We start from the raw sequence: 10,930 nt of genomic DNA, 5'->3' as shown, positions 1-10,930 counted from the left end.
TAATGCTTTCAATTAAGCAGTTCCAATGCTTTGTTTGGACTTTCACATTTCCTTGTTTGTTTAATGATTTTGTTGCTCTTTATTACACCAGTGAACAAAATACATTTACCAGCAAAGACGTAAATGCTGCAAAGTGTGGGGACATTTATATTGTCTCTGCTCAACGCTGTCGGACAGAAAAGCTGAGTTCTGCCAGTAAAAAAATGTAATTTGACCTAATGGTAACTTATCTTACGGTGCTTTGTGTGAATGTGAGAGAAAGAGAGTCTATATTTATGTCTTCAAGCACTCACTGTAGGCTGTTTTCAAAAAACCGTCACAAAATAACTGTTTAGATTACCTTGTCTTGGTTGCAGTTGAGCAGCTACAGCTGTGTGGATTGAAGTGTACTCTTCTCAAGCGGAGTGCTTTATCACTATTAACTTCCCTCCCAAGTGCTATCATTTTCTCTCTGTTTTTCTCTCCTCCTCTCATTTCCAGACATAACAACATTTTGTCTCATGGTCCTTCTCTCACTCTCACTGCTTACTGTTAACAGCAAAAAAAAAACCCATGCATGATGTATATAACATGTCTGTTACCATGCTCTTCATTTTTGCAGGCTGTCTTTCAACGTCTTTTTTTTAACACCACTTCACAGAAAGGAGATGGTGCAGTGAGAGAAAAAGAAGTCGGAATAAAACGCGGCTAGTGTTGTCTGAATACAAATTGCAGCTGTCAAAAGCTGTGATATTAACATTTGGCTCAGACAAATATGCTCCTTTGGCATAAAATATAGTTGCTGTTATTACTGCATCTTCATTTCAAACACTCATTATAATTTGCATTAATTCAGTGTTAGAAAGCTGTGAAAATGTAATTTCCAGTTCAAGAGCTCCAGCCAGAGCTTAGCAGGAGTGAAGAGCATTACACTGTCTGTTGAATTGGTTTTGCCCAGCTGAGATTGCCACGACTCCTCTGCTGAGAGGGACGGGTTAATAGAGCGACGTCTGAGGAGGCAGAGAGAGTGATACAGACGGATAAAGAAGAGCAGGAGTGTGCTTATTTAGATGTAAGGAGAGGAGTGAGGGATGCGGAGGTGTGAAGGGGGATTGAGTGATGGGCTTGATTTCACCTGTGTGTCTGTCATTAATGGACAGCTCGTCTGGCTCCATCAGCTGGCCTGGAGCTCCGATGCAGCTCATAACGCCACTCCTACCTACATCACATGGCTATTTCCAGGAAGCCGCTGTAGTTTGATGGTCAGACATATTGGTCATCACTGACTCTTTGCAGGAAATGAACAAACTGAGGGGGAAGGCAATTTCTTATTTGGCTTCCCTTTCATTTCTCTCCTATAAGCACAGTGAACAGACTTGCTGTATCGTGTTTATTCATGCTGAAAATCTTTTATTATCAGCCTCTGCTTTGTAGACAACAGTTACCATTTTTTCTTTCTGTGCTTTTGTTTCTTTTTTTTTCTTTTCTGATAAATGTTGAAAGTGTGTGTGTGTCTGTGTGTGCTTCTTGCCTGTCAGCTGCTTTTGTGCTGCTCTGTTTTAAAGTTCTGTAGGATTTGTTCTGCTTATTGGCTGTCTTGTTCCTCCCTGAACTGTTTGGCTCCAAAACAGGTTTGTGTGATAGTTGGATTTCTCTCAGGACTCCTTGCAGCTAGCTGGGCAACGCTGGCAAGTCTTCGTGTTTATGAGACAGCGGGCATGTGTTTGGTCCCACCTGGCAGGGGGAGATGGACGGGGAGGGGGCTTGAAGTAGCGTGAATGAGAGGCCTGTTGTGTCCCTGTGGGGAGCGGGTGGGCATATTGGAGAGCAGCAGGTGCTCAGCCAATCTGGGAGGTGGCCTAAGCCCCCAGAATGGTCACCTCGAAGAAGGGAGATCCTCTGATTGGCTGAGGATCAATACTGACAGGGCCAGCGATCATGCTGGTTTGCCAAGTACCCAGTCAGAGTGCACCTGGCCTGGAGTCACATGACCGGAGATGTCTCAGACAGACCCTGTGTGTGGTGTTTGTCCCTGGCTCCTTTGAAGTCCTTGATTCTGGCTTATTTGTGCTGTGACCACATGGGGAGAGGAGGCCCTTCTCTTCCTCTCAGGAGGGCCACTGGGAGTGGTTTTGTCAGTCTGCCAGTCACCATGGATGTAGCTGCTTTTCAGCGGATGCCTTTTTGTTTTTGAACTAATTTGATTTTTTTTTTCCTCAATCTCTCCAGGGGTGGCCAGTCAGTGTTCTGCCTCTTTGCTATCAGAATACCAATAACACACCCACCAGTGCCAACTTAACAGTCACCCAACCAGGAGTCCAGAGGGTCTGCTTTCTGTTCTTGGGTCTTTTGAGTGTGTAGATGCAGGCCAACAGAGCTGCCTGGACAGAGTATGAGTGTTGCTGTCACCCATATATTTCACTCCAGCCTTTGAAGCATTGTTAGACGTAAATCAAGCGTTATGAGATCACTGCAAAGCTAGCGGTTGGTCTCATTTATCAAGAAAATGAGAAAATGAGCGTAGTGATGTGCAGCAAAAGTGCCAAAGGACAGTTGTGTAACTCAAGAGGTCTTAGAAAGCACTTTATAGCACACAACTCCAGCAACTCCATACTCAGTGGGTCTTTCAAGAGGAGCCATGTGCACATGCTTGTAGTCCCTGTCATTTATCTTTTGATAACGAATATAAAAATACATTTTATAGGCCTATAATATTTCACATCTGAACTTTAACCATAAAGAAGTGATCAACAGGGCAGAATAATTTACTGTGTCCTTTGCCCTCTACAGTTCACCGCTCTAGCACTTTTCTCCTTGACCGTGAATGACCCTGAATCTGGGTGGCCAGAAACCAGAAAGATGAGGTTACCAAGAGGAAATAACAATCTCCCATCTCTGACTGTGGGTGATCCTCATCTGCTGCTTGCAACGAAAACCTACAGCTATTATGTCATTATTTCCAGCCTCTGCAATAAAAGGCTGAAAAGGAAAATGAAGAGAGATAAGAGCAGGGGAGGGAACAGAAAACTGAATAGTGCAGTCTATTGTTGTAAAATTGTTCATTTTTCTGTGTCAGGACAAAAGGGAAATCAATAGGAGATATTGATGTTGAGCTCAAGGCTCACTTGTATCGTTCCTGCTTTGTCATTTTTCTAACTGTCTCTAAATTGTGATTGTAAAGGTGTGTGGTGTTTGAAGTTGTGTGTTTTTGGTTGTGTGTGTGTGTGTGTGTGTGTGTGTGTGTGTGTGTGTGTGTGTGTGTGTGTGTGTTGTTGATCCCAAGAGCAGATGGCAGAAAGACACCCCTGTGTCAGGGAAACAGAATTTCAGCACCATGTCTGCCACTTATCCCTGTAAATAACTAGTGTAGATTCTATGAATGGCACATAGGATTTATGAGTATGTGTGTTTTTTTTTCTCTTTGGTTATACACCAAATATTTTCTGCACATTCCAGGTCCTGTATCCTCTATTTTCAACTGTATAGCAGGTGGAGGTTTGCCCTAATGCAGGTCCGCCGCAGCGGTCATTGGAAGAATCCACGAGTTTGTCTGTGAATTTCCCATTCCCTGGTAGCGTACTCGGTGCTTGCGTGGAAGTTGAGGGGTTTTTTCGCTGTAAAAAGAAGTTTTCTTCCCACGTAGTGAACAGCGGACGCTAATGTTTTTGTCACTTTTTACGGAATCAAACTCAAAGTAAGGTCAGTACTTCCACGCTTTAAACACTGCATGCTCGTACTCTCTCCTGCACTCGATATCCATTGTTGATCTGCACACAGCTGTTGCCACGAACGTTGCACTCGCTTGTCATGAGACACTCTTGCAAAACGCAACGTGCTTACGGGAAAGTAACAGTAATCTAATTACCTTTTTTGCAATAGTAATCCCTTACTTTACTCGTTACTTGAAAAAAGTAATCGGATTACAGTGTTACTGCCCATCTCTGTACAGGAAAAAGGTGCTGTGTAAAAAAAACAAACGACGAATTTATGTTTATTTCAAGCCTAGTTGCTAGCCCATACAGACCTTTGCACATCTATAAAGCCTTTCCACATTGAGAATACAAAACAAACCCAAGGTTGATTTAAATGAACTAAAAAACAGCTTTAAACAAGGAAACACAAACTCATAAATGAATTCCCATGAATACCTGCCACGTATTCATAGGTTTTGGGAATGTTTGGAGGGGGTTGGGGGTTGTTTTTATTATCTTTGTATTATAGTTCTATATTCTGTATGACTGACATTCTGGCTTTTTGTTATGGTTATGTTCCAGTTATATGTGTATTAAGTTAACAGGAAGTTGTTTATCCCTATTCTGTTTATTCAGTCTTGTCTCCATGTTTTCTTATCTTCTGTCTTTGTGTCGAGCTTGTGTCATGTCTTAGTCCAGGTCTCAGTGTAAGTCACTTCATTGTTTTACTTTGATAGCCTCTCATCCCTTGTGCACTGTGTTCTGTTTTGTCATTAGTTCATTAGTTCCTTATTTCTGCGCCATCAGGATTATTTTGTATTTTTTGCTTTCATTCATTTAGCAATAAATCTGTTTTGAGTTTTACTTTGTACTTTGGTGTCCTGGTTTGGAACCTGACCTGCCTGCTACATGGCCATCGTGATATAATTAACAACCTTTTGTAAAGTATGTTGTCACAGATGTTGATACATTGTCAGGAATTGCATGAATAACCTAGCAAGTATAATTACATGGCAACTGGAACACAACAAAGTAAATCATATGTCCATGACCGTTTTTCTTCTTCAGTGGTACTTGAATTGCACAATATAACGCATAGCAAGTCCGTAGTAAATTCATTTAATTACATTAAATTACATTAATTACTGCATTTGCATCACCTTCACCTTATTTCAATAACACAACATATGTCAATAAGCCCATTTAGCTTACTGTCACAAAGACCATTTGTGCTTCATCAGCTTGGATATTTTACTTTAAGCTCACTTTACCCGCTAGTGACAAGTCTGTTAGCATGACCTTGCACTTAATACTAGCAGTTACAATCTCATAACATTTTATTTTATATTTAAACTTAAGTTTAACTGCTTCACAACAGTCTTATAATTTCTAATATTTTACGTACACGTCATTTTGAGGACTATTAACCTATTAATAACAGAAAGAGGCACATTTCATGACCTTGGATTTAACTGATTTTATTTTGTTAACGCTTGCCTCAATAAAGGTTTACGTTCCTCCTGAGCGCTATGCGCCACCTAGTGGCATCTTGAAGTAATGCCCTACGATATTACACATACAGTGCAGTGACATAACCATTGAATCAGTAATTAAAGGCACTATAAAATCAAGCAAAAATGTATATCTTAACTTTTTAACTACTATTTTAATCCATATTTATGTCCTAAACACAAATTTTCAGTCTAAAAACTAAATAAATAGGTAAATATATTGGACAATTGCAGAACTTGATTTACTTTGAGTGCCTTGTTCGGTGAGAATACCAGAGAATACAAATGTCAGTACTCTGACATTTGTGCAGGATATTGGAATATGCATCATGTCTCAGACCTGTAATTAACACTTGGCTTTTTATTAACCTCAGCCGCTATCTGCTCTTAACCAAGTCAGTCATCTTACCCCCACTGTACCTGATGAACATTTTATATGACATAGCTATCATTTCTAATCCTAAAAAGTAACTTGATACTAAAATCAAAATCATTGTTTTTTTCTCCTCTCTCAATGAATTTGCAGGCACTCGGCTACAGAACAAAACAACCACATTAAGGCCCCTTGGAAGAGGAAGCCTATGGTTTCCAACAAACTCTAGAGTAATTCAGTTAGTTTGTTTAGTAAGAATGTGATCTTGATCTAACCCCACCTATTAGGTTTATGCTGCTAAACAGAGTTAAGTCTGAGCTCAACACTTTCCCATAGCCAGGCGTGCTTTGCATTCTGGTATACAGTAGAGTACAAGATAAATGCAGATTACATAAACTATAAATATGAATGTTATGAGTAAATTCTCCATGTTATCTGCTTGTGCCAAACACCGCACCTTCTTCTTGTACTTATGTGGTTTGTAGTGATGCATTTTGGCTCCCTTGTTTTGTTGAGTTCATTTGGAGTTTTGTCTGTGTGAAAAGAAAACAAACCACGAGAAAAAGCTGCAAGTTTACCAAGTCATTAACTGTTTCAGACCACAGGAAATAACCTACAGGTGTAATAACACCATTAAACAACTGTGCAGTAAGAATACTGAATAGTTCAAGGTTGGCAAAAACAGGATTTTAAAGGTGTATTAAGTAATTCTTTATACATACAGTTGTTTTCATATACAGCCATTGTCAAAGGGTAAATTTAAAACATGACTTCAAGGTTGTCTCCTTGCCCTCTATTTCCCAACTCTCCAACCCTGGAAGCCCAACTCTGACCACTTGCAGGTGCACATTTGCAATTTCACCTTGGAATGTAAGTTGTGTAGGGAGCACATATGAACGTGTTGAACAGAACACAACGTTCATGTCGATGATCGTAGGTGGTGGAGAGATTTGGCCTCTAGCTACGACTCAGAAACAAAGGAGGTGTAAAATCCAGAGTAAGGGAGGACATTTGACACAATGCCTCACCCTAACAAGCTTTCCCCATCTGCCCTACTCACCAGAAGCCCACCCGCATCTTTTTTTAGTTTCCAAAAGTTGTGAGTTCATTGTTTTGACATAATAGATGGGGTTTAATTCAGTTTATTTTTATTTTTATTGCACCACTTCACAACAACAGACACCACACAATTCTTCATATTGCAAGGTAAACGCACTACAATAATACAAAGTGAAGCCAAAAGCCACTGGTATTGGTGAGATAAAAAAGAACTCCATTTTAACTGGAAAAAACATCTGGCAGGACCAGACTTAGGGAGGGGCAGCTATCTGTCGCCACTGGCTGGGGATGATGGGGGGAAGACCGGGTAAAAGAATCACTGTGAATGAGAGCCAGAGCTGAAAAATAATGATTAAAAATGTAATGTAATTACTTTTCTTGATGTGGCATTATGGCTCAAGTCAAGACTTTTTAGAGCGCTTTTAGAGTAGCCTCATAACAACAAATTACAATAGTACAGCCTAGAACTATAAACTAGTTTTTCACACAGCCACATTACCCACAAAGTGGATAAGAATATTTACAGTATGTGTCTGGACTGACGTATGCAACTTTTTGGTCTCATCTCCTTAAATCTTCATCAATTGTGAAATGTAACATTCCCATCTGGTGACATGGGTTAAGTCAAAGCGGTGACACACGAGAGATGACCAAACAACTATTTACTTATTTATTATGAATTTATCTCAAGGGTTCTACAATGAATATGTCCATTCCTGCAATGAGTCTCATTCTCCCAATTTGATTGCCAGGCTGGGCTTTCTTTTTTCCACTTCTACCCAGCTTTAGAAAACATATAGTTCTGCAAATAACAGACATTTATTTTTGAATCACAAAAGCCCTCGTTGCTCGTTTCTAGGAGACAGACCTGAGTCAAGCTATCATTACTAGTCCCATCATTACTGGTGCCCACATATGTGCTACTTTATAGTCAAACTACTTAATTTTCATTACCCACACAAATGATTTGTGCACATGTGCTGGAGAACACATCACGGCACTTATAAACATTTACACCCTGCAAGACACGCACACAAACACTTACACAAGTAATTACGTCTGAAAATCTGAAATTAAATCACAAACAGGCTAATTTCCTGGGAATGGCATGGGGAAAACATCTCTCCTCATAACTGGCAATTGAGAATGGGCCTATGTCATTGTCTTAGCAAAAAAGTAATTAGTGTTAGCGAGATAGAGACTGAATTATAGCCGAATAGGTGACAGGAAAAAAGAGAGGTTGAGAGGATGGGAGTTTGACAGAGAAAAATAGAGAGAACCTTTGTGAAGGCAAGTGCTGGATGTATACATCTATAATCTGCTTAATTTTACATGGTGTTTAAACAGGCAATCCATTTTTAAATACTTCCATTTTCCTTGGCAAGCACTTTCTGTTCTGAGGTAAGGGAGCTCTTTTTTTACTGCCATTTGTTGTCTGGCGTACATACTGTGACACTAATAGCCAATGTAGTGCTATTTTAATCACAGCCACAACTGTACTTGGAAACAGTACCCTGAAAAGCATCTGAAAGACTAGCTGTTTTTTGTTATTCTGCTTGTTTAACCACATTCACGATCATTACTTGTCTAAAATTAATCTTCCCCATACCCTGTCGGACTACAGGTCTTAGCATATGCTGTGCGTCAGAAAGCGAAAGATAAGCACCATTTATCAACATGAAGTGTATTAACTAAAATGCATTTTCTTGTTGTTCTTTTCAGCCTGGTGGCAAATATTGGATTTCTAAAACATTATGTTACAGGTGCTCGTTAAAATCAAAAATGTACATATCAATTTCTTCCCTAGTGGGTATAATGTAATAATAATTAAGATGCCTGCAGTACATTTTTGTGGATTTAAGTGGTATTTAAATGAAAGTAGCAGTCTGTACAAGAAAGCCATGCACGATGAAATGTCTCCATGTGGAAAATGGGAAATGGCAGTGCAGCCAGGGAAATAAAAGACAAACTTGGTGGGGGGGGGAATCATAAGTATTTCTTTCAGGCAAGCAGCTGAAAACAGCACCTCTGACGAAATCACACATCGTCATAGTCAAGTCAACAAACCTAATACTTGTGCACTTGTTTTTGCCGTGGGAAATTTCCCCAGTGTGAGATGCATTTACGCTTGCATGGCTACAGTGGCCAGCTCTGGGCATTCAATGTGCTCTTCTGACTCTGTTGAGATAACTTTCCACCAGTGTGCCAGAGTCTGACCCTGGCTCCAAGCCTGCCTGAGGGGCGTGCGACTCATTTCTAAGCCAGAATGACTTTCTGGTCCTGGATGCTTCCTCATAACTGTCTTGGCTGGTTTCTGACTGGTCTGAAATTTTTATTGGACAAGCCACACGCAGCAGCTTGTCTTATAGGAATGTGAATGGACAAAGATCCTACCGCTTTGATTTTTTTCTCCTCTGTCGTTGTCAGAAGTTTTCAGATGAAATATGAACTAAGAACAGAAATACATCTCTGTATATAAATATATATATTTTAAAGGGTAGTAAAGAGGACGGTGGTTTTCTTCTTAGTTTTGCTTATTGAAAAACAACACTATATATAGATTTTGTGGATATTCGGGGGGTAGCAAAGTGTCTAATAGTTCGGGTGAAGAAATACTTTGTTGGGTATTTCTCTACTGTGGCCAGAGTTGTTTTCGGTGATGGGTTTGTGTGGTGTAAAGTCAGTCAGCAGGGGAGACAGTGATTTATGTGTCGTGCAGGAGGGAGGCTACACATCTTGCTGACACAATCCAGCCATCCAAAGGAGTTATGTCCACCCAAGTACACAAAGCAAACTGAAGGTGGACCAAAACAGGACATAAAATAAACTTTAGTTATTACCTCACACTTTCTCACTCTCTCACTCACTCACACACACACACACACACACACACACACACACACACACACACACACAAACAAACAGAAATATGCACACACAGGCGTACAAAGCCTCCAGGCCAACCCTCCTTCATTGGCTGTTTGCTCATCTGCTCCTCTTTGCCCAGCAAGAAATGTATGCATTGCCACGAAGCATAAATAAACATGGATCAACACATGCACACAGGCATAGATGCACACATGCGATGCAAAGCAAAGAGACCAAATCACACAGTAAATAAGCATGTTTAAACACATTCACACATGCAAACAGAAATACCCTCCCAGTTTATGAAAATCAGCTGCAAACGTATGGGCATTCAGATGGACGGGAAACATGCTAATTAGAATTGGTTTATTAGTAGATTGTTTCTCAGCAGTATCTTTTTTTTTTAATTAACAAGGTCTATAGTCATTATCTTATCAGAAGGACACAGGCTGATGGATGCAATTGTTGTCCGTGACAATATGGAGCAGAACTCAGAGAATATACTATTGTTCTCTTTATGCATGTAAGTGCATGATAACACACATAAATAACATGCATAGATTTGTGGTCATGGTCTTGAGGTGGCAGCCTCTTCTTCGCTTCACTCTTCTGAATTACCAATTGCAAGTCAGAGCCAGATAGCTTTTATACAGCTGCCATTTAGTAACTGCAGAGGCAACATACAACAAGCTCTGCAGAAGCGCTTCACATAACAAAGTTGCCAGTCTGTTACTCAGTCTGGCCTCCGAGTCTGACAGCAATTGCTGCCAAATTGGTCATATGCCATCCAAAACTGGCCACTACTGCTCATCTGGGTCTGGACTACAGCCAGCATAGCCCCCCCACCCACAACCTTCTTATGAACTACACGTGCTCGCAGAATAATAGACAGCTGTGTTCGCAAAGCCAGTGCAAATTTACAGCCCCTTTACCCCAAAAAGCTAGGGCTTTGTGTTAATTATTTAAAACTCATTTTAAATTAATATTTGTAATAGACAATGTTACAAAACAAAATCATATGTTGATTTTTTTTATAACATTTCAGAAGCTCAACAGCTGAGTGCCTGCTTTGTCTTTTTTTGGTTATACCTTAAAATGTTTATCTCACAGACTCTTTTATTACAGAGCAATGCTGGTAGAACATGCATAGAAAATGGTTTGGCATTGTCTTTTCCCTGAAATGGATGGATGGATGGATGGATGGATGGATGGATGGATGGACGGATGGATGGATGGATGACCATGCATATACACTAATTTGACCAATTTTTCAGATTCACCCATTCAACTGCTCATTAACACAAATATCTAATCAGCCAATTACATGGCAGCAACCCAAAGCTTTTAGGCATGTAGACATGGTCCAGATGGCCTGCTGAAGTTCAAACTAAACATGGGGGGGGGGGGGGGATGTGATTTAACAAACTTTAAACATGGCATGGTTGATG

The sequence above is a fragment of the Aulonocara stuartgranti genome (assembly GCF_965226115.1).
Source record: "Aulonocara stuartgranti genome assembly, chromosome: 4".
Taxonomy (NCBI): Eukaryota; Metazoa; Chordata; class Actinopteri; order Cichliformes; family Cichlidae; genus Aulonocara; species Aulonocara stuartgranti.
The sequence above is the reverse complement of the archived record's forward strand: the minus strand, read 5'-3'. Positions refer to the sequence as shown.